General features: G+C 42.1%; 1 long non-coding RNA gene across 1 annotated transcript; it reads left to right on the top strand.

The window, feature by feature from the left end:
* The first annotated feature begins 4,581 nt into the window (after window positions 1-4,581).
* Window positions 4,582-9,471, top strand: LOC115556550 (uncharacterized). The gene is made up of 3 exons (XR_003979082.1): window positions 4,582-8,018; window positions 8,381-8,525; window positions 8,652-9,471. It is a non-coding gene; the product is annotated as an uncharacterized LOC115556550 (long non-coding RNA).
* The last annotated feature ends 3,723 nt before the right edge of the window (window positions 9,472-13,194 follow it).

Below are 13,194 nucleotides of genomic sequence, written 5' to 3'. Positions count from 1 at the left end.
GCTGAACTGTCTCAACTCTTTGGAACAACATCTCATCCCTCGCCATATTCCTTTCATGAAGCTGTTGTGTTTGCCTCGAGGGCGCCAGAGAGCTTGCCACGGTCCATGTGTTTCTGTTCCTATTAACAACACGGATGTAACAAATATCCTTCCAAGAAACGAATGTGATGACAAGATGATACGTGTGAAACTCAAACGTAAGTTGACGTACAAAGGTCATTATGAGTACATGTTTGTCCACACCGATCGTGTAAGAAACGCACTGAGATATTTGCTGGCAAACAACAAGTGGTACGATGATGTGACACTCAACAATGAATGGGTAACAGTCTAAATGGAACCGATCAGCTTGACGCAGAGGAAAACGGCAGACAAGAGCCAGCTGATAATAGCGATGATGAAAATACCCTTGAAGAGCAAGCAGAGGAGGATTTGACATACATCGAAGACCAGGGTGGGCTCTTGTCAGATACATCGTTGCAACCTGTTGATCTGGGTACAGAGATTATTGATCACAATTTCCAGGACATACTGAACATGGCACCAGGTGAAGGCAACAGTCCAGTCAAGCTGCTGTATGATAAGACTAACGAGGGCAAATGTTTCCCGGTTCTATTCCCCTCGGGCGGACCTACATTCCATGATGAAAGAGAGTCCAGAATTACTCTGTCACAATACCTGAACGCACGAATTATGAATGCCGATGGACGATTTGCACGCAACACAGACTATATTTTTTACGCGCAATACATGTCAGAGGTGCAGCAGGTGGTATCAAGCGTATCAATGGCGCTACGCAAAGGTGGTGGAAACACGTCTCTGAGAGAAGCATCACCACAGATGTTGTTGGACTCGGATTCAATCTGTAAAATCTTGCGCAACAACGAAGGGTACAAGTTCCTACGAGGGATTCGTGGCACACCTCCGTACTGGATGTCGGTACAGAAAGATTTGTTTGCGATGATACGTCAGCTTTCGATTCCCACTTTCTTTGCAAGTTTCAGTAGTGCTGATCTGCGATGGCCTGACATGCTCAGCTCTCTTCTAAGAATAGAAGGAAAACAAACACCTCTCGCAGATCTCGATTGGTCTGATAAATGTGGACTCGTACGCCGAAATCCTGTCACAGCAGCGAGAATGTTTGACCACCGATGGCATAGTTTCCTTCGTGATGTAATCCTGTCGCCGGCTCAACCCATAGGGAATATCAAGGACTACTTTTACCGTGTTGAATTCCAGCAGCGTGGCTCTCCTCACGTCCACTGTCTATTTTGGGTTGAAAATGCTCCAAGGATTGATAGAGACTGATGCCGAAGTAGTAAGTTTCATAGACAGATACATCAACTGTGAGATTCCGCCAGACAGTGATGCAGAACTTGAGGAGCTTGTGACCAGTGTACAAAGACACAGCAAAAGACACTCCAAGACTTGCCGCAAGAAAAACACAGTGTGCAGGTTCAATTTCCCACGCCCACCATCAAGCCGTACGTTCATCACAGGAGGTGCGAACTCTGACAACTTTAAGAGCGACGACGAAAACACGAGGGCCTGCAAAGTTTTAAAGGAAGTAAAGTCTGCACTGACAGCCCCTGACATGGATTTCGATACAGCTGATGCATTCTTTGAGTCTCTGGGGATAGATCAAGGCTTGTTTGAAAGGGCGTACAGGAGATGTGTGACAAAGAAAAGCGTTGTCCTGAAACAAAATCCTGCAGATATTTGGGTGAACCAGTACAACCGAGACTTACTCCGCGCATGGCAAGGTAACATGGATATCCAATATGTCACAGATGCATATTCTGTTGTCGTGTATATACTGTCGTACATCACAAAGGCCGAACAAGAAATGGGTTTGCTCTTACAACGCAAACAAAATGAGGCCAGGAATGGGGATCTCGATGCAAAGGCAGCGTTCAAGCAGCTTGGAAGCGTGTACCTACACAACAGAGAAGTTTCAGCTCAAGAGGCAGTGTACCGCTTAACGCATATGCACTTGAAAGAATGCTCTCGCAATGTACAGTTCATTCCCGTTGGCGACAATCCTGTCAGGATGAGTTTACCTTTGAGTGTGCTCCAAGCTAAAGCTAAGCGCCAAACGTGTGAAGACGACAGCAGCATTTGGATGACCAACATAATTGAGAGATACCACAACAGACCTGAGTTAGAAGAATTTCAAGATATGTGCTTGGCCAGTTTTTGCTCAGAATACAGAGTTATTTATGCGTCGCAGGTTTCGGCAGAAAAGGGTTCAGGTGACATAATACAGCTCAACAACGACTGCGGTTTTGTGAAACGACGAACCCGAACGCAACCCGCTGTCGTGAGGTATCCCAGATTTTCTCCCACAAGAGACCCAGAAAAGTACTTCCATTCGTTGCTTCAACTTTTCCTGCCTCGCTACGAAGAATATCACCTCAAACCGTCCCAGTTTGACACATACGAGCATTTCTACAAGAACGGTGCGGTTAAATGTGGCGGTGATGTTCGACGAGTGCAGTCCATTGTGGATGACAACAAAGCTGTATTTGAAATAGAGAGCGATGCCATTGACCAAGCTAAGCAGTTGCTGGAAGAAAACATTGATTTAGAAGATGCATGGGCTCAGCTGTGTCCTGAAACAGAAAGAGAGCGTCTTCGTTGTTTGGATCTCATGAAAGACAGAGTTGTAGATGATGAAGACGCTGATGGCACAGAACTTATGCCTGACCCTACAGCTAACCCACACACTGCGTGCACTTTGGAAACGAATCATGTGACGATGCCCAGGCAAGACGCGTTGGATTTATTGCGATCGTTGAACGAACAGCAATCTGCCGTATTCTATGCCGTCCGTCAATGGTGCTTGCAGAAACTTCTTGGACAGAATCCTGAGCCTTTGCGATTGTTCATCACCGGTGGAGCAGGAACAGGCAAAAGCCATTTGATCAAAGCGATACATTACGAAGCCACTAGGCTGTTGTCACAGATTGCTGAAAATCCAGAGGATCTCACTGTTCTTCTAACGGCACCTACAGGCGTGGCTGCGTACAACATTGGTGCCGCGACCATTCACCACACTTTCTCCATTGGTGCAAATGTCAAGATGCCTTATCAACCTCTCGGCGACGAGAAAGTGAATTCTCTACGAAGCAGAATGGGCAACTTGCAAATCCTGATCATTGATGAAGTGTCCATGGTCGACCACCGTCTTTTGGCCTACATTCATGGTAGACTACGTCAAATCAAGCAGACTGGTGATTATTCGCCGTTTGCAAATGTTTCCGTGATCTGTGTGGGTGACTTTTACCAGTTGAGACCTGTCAAAGGCACACCTCTTTTTGCTGACGGCGGAAACCTGTGGGAAGGCAACTTTGAAGTCGCTCAGCTGACCCAAGTCGTTAGACAAGAAAATGCTGAATTTGCTGGATTGCTAAACCGCCTCAGAGTCCGTAAAAAGAAGGAACCTCTCAGCAGCCGTGATGTACTCACACTGAAGCAGCGTGAAACTGGTGAAGACCCAACTGACATTCACATATATGCTACAAACGCAGAGGTCGATATATATAATGTGAAGAGACTGCAAGACACCTGTCCAGACGCAGTCAGCATTCAGGCCCTCGACTTTGTACGGAACCCCAAAACCGGAAGAATGGAGCGGAAAGTTGGCTTCCACACAAAAATCTTCAATTCCTGCTTGCCAAAATGCGTTTCGTTGGGCATCGGAGCAAGAGTGATGTTGAAGAAAAACATAGACGTGTCTGACGGCCTTGTAAACGGAGCGTGCGGCACAGTTGTGGAAATCATCAGAGGTAATAATAATAATAATAATACATTTAATTTAGAGGCGCCTTTCAAGACACCCAAGGTCACCTTACAGAGCATATAGTCATCATACATTTTTTAAAAAGCAAGACATTGTGGAAAAAATAAATAAATAAATAAATAAATAAACATAAGCAATAAGAAATAAATAAAAAAATAAAAAATCAAAACAGTGATCAGTTAGACGTTGTGTGCGAGTTTGAACAAGTGAGTTTTGAGTTGTGACTTGAAGGTTGAAATGGTGTCTGACTGTTTTATGTGTGGGGGGAGGGAGTTCCAGAGCCTGGGTGCTGAACAGCTGAATGACCGGGCACCCATTGAAGTGAGTCGTGATGTGGGGATACATAGTAGTCCAGCAGAGGTTGAGCGGAGGGAGCGGGAGGGAGTGTATTCTTGGAGGAGGTCGCAGAGATAACTGGGGGCTAGGTTGTGGAGAGCTTTGTAGATGAGGAGTAGGGTTTTGTATTGGATGCGGTAGTGTACTGGGAGCCAGTGAAGTTGAATGAGGACAGGGGTAATGTGGTCAGATGATTTGGTGCGGGTGATGATCCGGGCGGCTGAGTTCTGAATGATCTGCAGTCTGTTGATAAGTTTGGTGGGGAGTCCGGTGAGGAGGGCGTTGCAGTAGTCTATGCGTGATGTGACAAATGAGTGAACTAGGATTTCAGCGCTGGATTGGGTCAGTGATGGGCGGAGTCTGGCGATGTTGCGGAGGTGGAAGAATGCAGTCCGGGTGATGTTGTGAATATGGGGTGCGAATGAGAGGGTGTTGTCCAGGATGACGCCGAGGCTCTTGACTTTGGAGGAGAAGGGTACTGGGAATCCATCGATAATTATGAGTGGAGCTGGGGTGTGTAAAGAGGACGATGACATTCCTGCAGCTATCTACGTTGACTTTGATGATCCTAATGTTGGTAAGATTCAGAGATCAAAGTCAAAGAGGGTTCTTGAACGTTCATCAGTCGTGGAAAAACAAGAAGACCATGTGACCACTGCCGGAGGAATTCGAATTCAGCTACCTTTGTTTATCTTGGGCGCAAACTGTACACAAATGCCAGGGCTTAACTGTTGAAAGGGCTGTTGTATCACTCAAAAAGATCTTTGCTTCGGGTCAAGCTTATGTTGCATTGAGTCGTGTGAGAACTCTCAGTGGACTGATAATTGAGGACTTCAGAGAGTCAGTTATATTTTGTGACGAGAAAGTAGAGTCAGCTCTTGAAAACATGCAAAAGTTCAGCTATGGAATGTCTTTTTTGTCTGATGTGAATCCTGTGTGCACAATAGCTCTTCATAACGTACAGAGTTTAAATGCTCACATTCAGGATATCGCAGCCCATAAGTCACTCACCAAAGCTGATTGTATTTGTTTAACAGAGACTTGGCTCAACACAGGTTCCGAGGAACCGCAACTTCCAGGGTACACGTTCAAGCACAATCCGAGAGAAAACTGTTACGATGATTCTGAACCGGTCTTTGCAGGGTTGAAACAACAACAAAGAGGTGGTGTTGGCATGTATTCTTGAGACAAAATTGATGTGCGGGTTTCAATTCCAGGGAGATGCAATGTGGAATGCTTTGAGATACCACACGTTAATTTGATTGCTGTCATTTTATACAGACCCAGCTCCTATAAGATTGATGCCTTTTGACAGCATTTGTTACAGCTCGTCTTTGACCTTGACAAACATCCTGGGAGGAAACTCATCATGGGAGACTTCAATGAGGATATCTTTGTGTCGTCTACCATTGGCAAGTTACTGGAACAGCATGGGTACAGTCAACACGTGCACACAGCCACAACTGAAAAAGGTACGTTGATAGATCACGTGTACTGTAAAGATGCAGGAGATGTTACTGTTGAAGTTGTACCGACATACTTCAGTTTTCATGAAGCAATACTTGTCTCACTGTTGTGATGTATTATTTTGCATTCAAAGACCGTGAGATGTTCAGGAATATGTTATCCGGTCATTATGTTATACATTGTGTCATTATCACTACCACAAATATACTCCGTCCGCCAACTGGGGTTTGGGTGGGTAAGGCAAGGAGAGAGCTTCACACTGGACGGCTCCTTGCAGGGGATGGAAGGGTAAGGGTAGGCCATTTTCCAAAATAAGTTGCACAAAAGACAAGCTGATGTGTGGTTCCACAGTGATTTCACATTGTGACCACCACACGAAAGACCCCAAAACACCCTAATTCAATGAAAAATGAAAGAAAATAATGCTGTATGGATAATAGGAATCCTAAATTGTTACTAATAATAATAATAATAATATTGCTGTTGTTTGTATGTTCTGTATGTTATAAACAAAGAAAACTTGGATCTAAATAATAACAATAAAAATAATAATAATACATTTGATTTGTAGAGCACTTTACATTCAAAAATCTCAGTGCTACAGAGTTTAAGAGACAGGGAGAGAGAGAAAAAGTTTAAACACAGCTGTAGTCTGTGGGGCCTTCAGGTGGTCAGGGAGGGCGTTCCATTGTCTTGGGGAAGCAGCGGAGAAAGCCTGATCGCCCATGGTGCGGATGTTGGTCTTAGGTCGTCAGAGGGTGTGTGCTGATGCAGAGCAAAGTAATGTTACTAGACTGACATGATGGTGAAAACAAACCAAAAAAAGAAAAAATAACAGCTTGAGTGCAACTTATTTTGGAAAATGGCCAAAAAATAGACCCCGTTTACTTTTTTTTATTCACCAAGGCACCAAGGGAGGGGGGACCTGATACATTGTGTTGGAACTTCCAATCAGGCAGTGATATGCATTATCAATAGTAGTTGTTTGAACAGTTTTATTTATGTTGTCTTTTTTGGGCCCTCTTAATCAATCAATTTTGTGGAAAATATCACCAGTACAATGAGGATGTTTTCAGCAGTAAAAACAGTGTTTTGTTATCCTTATACTTCATGAAAATAGAATGGATGTGTATGAAGGCAAGCAATGTAATGGAAGTTTCAACAGAAAGCCAAAGAAAAAACGTTTAGATATGAGCATGGCTGAATAAGGTGAACCGGTGATTTTATTAGTAATGCTAGGATTAATTTTTATGCCAGTGGATCATGTCTGTGCTCCAACAATCGAGTGTTATCTGTAATGTTGGAAAAAAAAATGACAAACAAATGTAGTTTAAATTATTGCAAAGGAATACAATGACTTGTGAACACTAAGCAGTGATGCTACCTCAACAGAACTGATGTGCACTTTTCAGGGATAAAACAGGACACATTTTTCTTAACAAAATAGAGAATTGCCTACTGCATCCCAGAACACTACTGTTAAGAGTGATGCAAATAATTGGCATAATGTACATCTGTATTTAATGCTTTCCACTTGTGATCCATTTCTGTAAACACGGTCTTATAAGCAAAGGGATTAGGGTTACTTTACTACGAGTAGTACAGATCATTTATTTTGTGTAAAAGTAATGATAGGCATTAATAGTGTTAGATTAGGGTAGGATGTTGTAATTGTTTTGTTTTTTACCTATGTGATGTATTACTTTGTTTTGCATTTGGGATTATTTATTATTTTCTGAAGTCATAGTCGCTTCTGTTCATTTCATTTCTGCTTTGTATTGGGATATACTGTACTTGCTGGTATATGAGATGTATTTGTTTGCAAGTAAAATGAAGAAGCACAAAAGGAGGGTCTGACCGTGCAGAGTAACTCTGTAAGACAAGAGAAGGCTATCGAAAACACTCAGACAGAAAACCTGGCTGAGCTTCGGAACCCAGAGGACATACAGCTTCAAAGTCATTGAATGCATTACTCTTAAAGCATCTTTTGTCATGAAAAGCAGTACCAATATGTGAGTATCTATCTTCTTTTCCTTCTTTGCACATTAAATATGACGGTGGCATTTGTCCTGCCTGTACAGCCTGTTGACCAGAGCATGTTGACACTTTTTTTGCAAGACCTGTGTAAACTACAAACACTCTAAATGTAAGAAGTCTGACTGTCAGAAACACTCTTGTGAGATGAGATTATATGAGCATCCAGAATGGGTTCTGGATGAAAAATTACTCTTATGAATTGTATATAAACTGCATAACACTGTTAATGTATGGTCCTGCTTTGTTTTACCTACACAGCCTGCTGATGGAGAAATACCTGGAAAAAAGCGTGTTGCTGCTCATCTACCTTTTTCATCGTTGAGACCTGATCAAACTCATCTATTTTCACCTGTGGTGCAGACCTTCAGTAACAGATGTATGAATTGCTCTTGTGAACTCTTCTCAGATGATATAAACATCAAAGATATTCCTTCTTCTTTTACAGTTTTGATGTTATGCCATTATATTTGGGATGATGTCCATTTCTATACTGCGTCAATGAATGGAAATGTTTTTCTTGACCGATGCAGGCTACTCAGGAACCTGTAACAGTCAGAGAGCCTGTTAACACTCATCTAGCTTTTCCACCAGTGGTGATTGAATGTCATATGCAATATTCAGAGATCTTATTGGATTAACCACAAAGAGCATTAATTAAATATTATTAATTTGAATGGCATATGCTGTAAATGGCTTAACACTGTTAACAAATTAACATGCTTTCTTCTGTCTACACAGCCACCTGTTGGAGCTTGCTCGAGCTCATCCATCTTCACCTGTATCCCAAACTTCCAAGACCAATCTGAACTACAAAATCCACTGCTGCTAGAAGTTTGACTGTCCATGATGGTCTTGTGAGATCACTTTCCTTAATTTTTTAAAGGTGCGTGATCAGTGTTGGGTTCTTTTTGGGTACATTTTGGGCTTGTTTGTGCTTTTGTTAATACACTATACATACATTCCCACTATGTACTTTTTCCGTTCTAATTCACTATTCTGTCTGTTCCAGCGTGTTACGGTGACTGGACTGGATGCCTGGACTCTCCTCATGGTTAACCGGCCAGCACCACATCACCGTGTTATAAAATGATTAATCATTTTATGTTTAATCGTTTTTTGTTTTATATTTGTTTTGTTTGTTTTTTAGCACTTTGGTGACCAATTTAATATGAAGTGCATGTGTTTACCTGTATGTCAATTATGGCACCCACTCCTGACCATCCCTGGAAGAAGGGATCCCCTACTATGCGTTTCTTCTCAAGATTTCTTCCTTGCTAATTTCAAGGGAGTTTTTTCTTGCCCTTGTGGGGGCTTGGGTAAAGGGGGGTGTCATAAATATTTTACCTGTTAAGCCCTTTGTAATGGTGATTAAGGGCTATACAAATAATACTTGAATTGATTCCATTAGTTTGTATATTATTTACGATATCATGTCACAAGATGGATAAGACAACAAAACAATGTTGTATATATGCATTAAGAGTATTAAAAGTAGGTGGTGTGTGTGTTTGTTACTACCTTTTATCAGTAGTTTTGTGCTAGGGATTGCCAGGTTAGCACTAATTGAGGTATGATTCAGTATTTTCCACATCACCCATCATCACTTATATGATTAAACCCTGAGTACTTGCTTGTTTATTTAGAGTGGCTTAACAGAAACGATGCTGCCTATCTCTTAGTATTAACCACAATAATTAAACTCTTCATGATTTTTCCTACCATTGACTGACTGGGTCTTAATTAATCAGTGGTACAATCCCAATTACAATCAGGAGGAAGTGAACATACTCTGAATGCTATGCTCTTACTCAAATAAATGTTGACACAGATTCTGTAATGGTGTCTTGGAGAGGAGTTGTGTGCGCACATCCCAAGAAGTAATCCACAGGTGCTAGACAATTTTATCAGATATAGTGGAAGAAGCTGTTGGTAGTCCAGAAGCACATTAATTTACTTAAAGACAAGGCAACATTTTGATGTCATCGGATCTTCATCAGGCATTGAACACACTGGGTGAGACGTGAAACCAAACAGGGGTCTAAACAACAGGGCGCACCCAAAAGGTGGCAATTGGCCTGACATGCACCTAAAAAAGCTGGCTGACATGCATTGCATAAAATCACATGAATCAATGACAAATAAATGAAGATTTCGATTGGCCATCCTATATATCGAATTCTTGCAATGTATGGCACAGTATTGTGAATTAGATTGATTTGCTATATCCATTTGATGTTCTAAGCACGTTTCGGTTGACGTCGTGCAACTTGTATTATGTAATTTATTTTGTCTAGGCAGACCAAACATACTGATTCCCCATATTTTGTTTATCTGATGATCTTTTGTAGAGGTAATGATGAAAAACTACTTAGATCCTTTGTGGTACGGTCGTCTCAGGCTAGGGATGACTTGGAGAGTGGTAAACGTTCAACACAAGGTTTATCCCTGACAGAGACACAATGTAAACAAGCATGCGTTCTGGAGGGGGTTCATGAAGCATCTAATCCAGTACCGCTTGTGGCCACACGAGTGCAGTGTCTACCCTGAGCGCTGTTCAGCACAACTGAAATTGAAATGAAGGATGTGTGTTCTGATTGTATGAAGTATGAAAGATTGACATGAGGATTTAATATGATTGATATGTTATCAGTTTTATATAAAACAGTATATCATGACCATGATAAAATGCATATGATTAGAAATAATTGTACTAACAATGTTAAAAAGTTGCTGAGAACAGGCTTACTTCCTGTTTGGCAGTTTTGCCGTCAAGTTTGATTGGCTGTCACGGCCAAACGGTTTTGAATTTGAGAAAGCTGTTTAATACATTTGTTCAACTTGGTCTGAAGATCATATTTGCCAAGTTTCATGAAGATTGGACATAATTAGTGGCCTGTGGAAATTTACAACTGATTTTGACAACTTTCAACATGGTGGCCCAGTTCTGATGTTGCCATGAGAAATAATTCATAAGCTATATGAGGAGGTCTGACAGTATCATCACACATGGAAAATAAGTTTGAAATGTACTCATGTGAAGAGAGAGGAGTTAAAACACGTCTTCATTAATTATAGCGCCCCCTAGAGGTCAATGGTCACCAAATTCAGTGAGTGTCCCCATGATGATGTTATGGGTCTATATAGCAAGTTTGGTTATGATATGTCAAAGGGCTGCTGAGATATTGGCGTGTTTCCGGTTTGGCGGCTTCACGGTCGAATATCATTGGCTGTCGCGGATATTTCTGCAAGAAATAATATACTAGCTACACGGGGAGGTCTAATAGTATCACTAGACATTGAAAATAAGCTTTAAATGGACTCATGTGAAGAGAGAGGAGTCAAAACACATCGACCATAATAACAGCGCCCCCTAGAGGTCAAATGTCACCAAATTCATTCAGTGTAACCTTTATGGGGTCATGGGTCTAGTTACCAAGGTTGGTTATGATATGTCAAAGGGCTGCTGAGATATGGGCTTACATCCGGTTTGGCGGCTTCGCCGCCAAATTTGATTGGCTCTAGCGGGCAAACGGTTTTGAATTTGACAAATCTATTCAATGTTTTTTATCAAGCATGGCCAGAAGATCATGTGTGCCAAGTTTCGAGATGATTGGACAAGATTTGTGATAGAAGTAGCATTTTGAAGGTTTTTGACATAAACCAAGATGGCGGAAATATACGTCATGGCGCAATGACGTCATAGGGTGTGTTGAACTGGGCTTGGTTCAAGAAATCCAATGATACCTGGTTTGTGAATATTGGTCGAATAGGTCGAAAGTTATGAACATGAATGCATGCCCAACTTTGACCTGTTGGTGGCGCTAGAGCTGTTGGGCTAGCGACCTGAGATTGGCTTAATGGGCTAATGGGGCTGTCCTGAACCAGTGTGCCAAATTTCACAACTTTTCACCAAGCGGTTCTATGGGCTGCCATTGACTTCCACGTAGGTAAAATAATAATAATAAGAGGAATTCATACAAAAACAATAGGTTGTCTCGCAACATAGTTGCTTGACACCCAATAATAAATATAGCTGCGAGCAGCAATGTGGGTGTCAAGCATAATCGGACTCGGTAGGCTAATTCTGCCGGATGGACGCAATCGGCCAGGGGGTTACATGACGACCGCCTCGGAAATCGGCAATACCGACAGCCGGTGGGATGAGTAAATGGGAAAAGGACCCCACCTAGAGGTAAGGGCGCAATACAGTCTGCCTGACAGAACAAATGTCACAAATACATAGGGGTATTCGGAACAATATCTCTAAAAGAGACACAATGTAAACAAGCATCCGTTCTGGAGGTGGTTCGTGAAGCATCTAATCCAGAGGGAATTGCAGTTTATATAGTAGGTGGGCGGAATGGTAAATTTAGTCATTGTTGCATTATACATTAAGTACCGCTTGACGCCACACGAGTGCAGTGTCTGCCCATTAATGAGCGCCACACGAGTGCAGTGTCTACCCATTAATGAGCAACGTCAAGTTTGATTGGCTGTCACGGCCAAACGGTTTTGAATTTGAGAAAGCTGTTTAATACATTTGTTCAGCTTGGTCGGAAGATCATATATGCAAAGTTTCATGAAGATTGGACATAATTTGTGGCCTGTGGGAATTTACAACTAATTTTGACAACTTTCAACATGGCGGCCAAGTTCTGATGTTACAATGAGAAATAATATATAAGCTATATAAGGAGGTCTGGCAGTATCCTCAGACATTAGAAATAAGTTTGAAATGTACTCATGTGAAGAGAGAGGAGTTAAAACACGTCTTCATTAATTATAGCGCCCCCTAGAGGTCAATGGTCACCAAATTCATTAAGCGTCCCCATGATGATGTTATGGGTCTATGTTGCAAGTTTGGTTATGATTTGTCAAAGGGATGCTGAGAAATTGCCGTGTTTCCGGTTTGGCGGCTTCGCGGTCGAATATCATTGGCTGTCGCGGATATTTCTGCAAGAAATAATATACTAGCTATACGGGGAGGTCTGATAGTATCACTAGACATTGAAAATAAGTTTTAAATGTACTCATGTGAAGAGAGAGGAGTCAAAACACATCGACATTAATAACAGCGCCCCCTAGAGGTCAAATCTCACCAAATTTATTCAGTGTCACCTTTCTGGGGTCATGGGTCTATGTACCAAGGTTGGTTATGATATGTCAAAGGGCTGCTGAGATATGGGCTTACATCCGGTTTGGCGGCTATGCCGCCAAATTTGATTTGCTGTAGCGGGCAAACGGTTTTGAATCAATCGATCAATTCGATGTTTTGTATCAAGCATGGCCAGAAGATCATGTGTGCCAAGTTTCGAGATGATTGGACAAGATTTGTGATAGAAGTAGCATTTTGAGGGTTTTTGACATAAACCAAGATGGCGGACATATACGTCATGGCGCAATGACGTCATAGGGTGTGTTGAACTGGGCTTGGTTCAAGGAATCCAATGATACCTGGTTTGTGAATATTGGTCGAATAAGTCGAAAGTTATGAACATGAATGCATGTCCAACTTTGACCTGTTGGTGGCGCTAGAGCTGTTGGGCTAGCGA

Source organism: Gadus morhua, chromosome 13 (assembly GCF_902167405.1).
Source record: "Gadus morhua chromosome 13, gadMor3.0, whole genome shotgun sequence".
In the NCBI taxonomy this organism is placed as follows: domain Eukaryota; kingdom Metazoa; phylum Chordata; class Actinopteri; order Gadiformes; family Gadidae; genus Gadus; species Gadus morhua.
Note: the sequence above shows the minus strand (reverse complement) of the source record. Positions and strands in the feature narration are given on the sequence as shown.